This window comes from Pseudomyrmex gracilis, unplaced genomic scaffold, assembly GCF_002006095.1.
Source record: "Pseudomyrmex gracilis isolate BER0280 unplaced genomic scaffold, ASM200609v1 scaffold_1048, whole genome shotgun sequence".
Lineage (NCBI taxonomy): Eukaryota > Metazoa > Arthropoda > Insecta > Hymenoptera > Formicidae > Pseudomyrmex > Pseudomyrmex gracilis.
In genome coordinates, this window is record NW_018021632.1 from 46,626 (window position 1) to 47,701 (window position 1,076).

The window sequence follows — 1,076 nt, forward strand, 5'->3', positions numbered from 1 at the left end:
TTCTCATGCTTATCTATTATTATCTCGGCCTTTCTATCTTGTTTTTCTCGCATTTGTATTTTGTTCTTTACACAAGATGTTTGTGCCGAGATATTTGTGTCGTTACTGTGTGTCGGATGTACGAGAGATTTTAACGACAATTATTTAATTTATCAATTTGATAGTGAGTATTTCAATTTTATTATCATTGACTCAGTTGCTTAATTACTACGAATCTTTTACTGATTGTTATTTATTTTACCTTTTGACCTTAAATTTATTTGATTATTATTCCATTTTATTGTATTTTATTTATTTTTTGACTAATACTTTTGACTTTGTTGATTAAAATGTTTGTTGAACTCAATTTGATCTCTTTTAATTATCTTTTATTCTTTATTTGTCTAATGTTCTTGATGTATTATTTTATTAAAGATACGATGCAAGGACAAATTGACTATCAACAATTTGTTTTGCTGTCTTGATGTCTCTTGTTTTCGACGTTCAGTGACGTATATTAACTTATTTGTAAAGGTGTGTATGCGACTTGATCTACTGTATAATATTTTGTAATCTTAATTCTGTAATTTTCTTTAACTTTGTTATTTTATTCAGCGTGGCTGAGGATGACCGTAATCGACGGTCGAAACGTTCCACAAGAAATCACTTCATTCCACACTAAGTTTATTTATTATACTGCCACCATCTGCAGTCCAAAGACAGGAAGGTCTATTTTCTATCTACATTTTATTGTATTACTGCTTGTTCTTCAAAAAAAAATAAAAACAAAAAATAAAAACTAAAAAATATGTAATGCAAAAAAACTTGGCGCAGCTGCATCTCAAATAGTGAACTAAACTGTGTTTACTGGACATATGCGTAAGTCTAACATAATAAGTACTCAATACTGTTGTAAATTATTATCAATAAAAATTATACTTCTATTATAAAATTATAATTCTAACTTCATTTTACTTGGATACCTTGATTTTCAAACTTGGTGTTCTCGAAATTTAAGTCACAAATAAAAAAACCTTTCTTCTATAGGTTTTTTTATAGTTATTTTTTTTTAGAAAGAATTACGTCATATCCATTTA

The 1,076-nt window shown here is 27.3% G+C and overlaps 1 long non-coding RNA gene across 1 annotated transcript; it reads left to right on the top strand.

Moving 5' to 3' along the window:
• Window positions 1–74: 74 nt before the first annotated feature.
• Window positions 75–729, top strand: LOC109861801. Its single transcript, XR_002251024.1, has 3 exons — window positions 75–163; window positions 415–513; window positions 595–729. It is a non-coding gene; the product is annotated as an uncharacterized LOC109861801 (long non-coding RNA).
• Window positions 730–1,076: the final 347 nt, after the last annotated feature.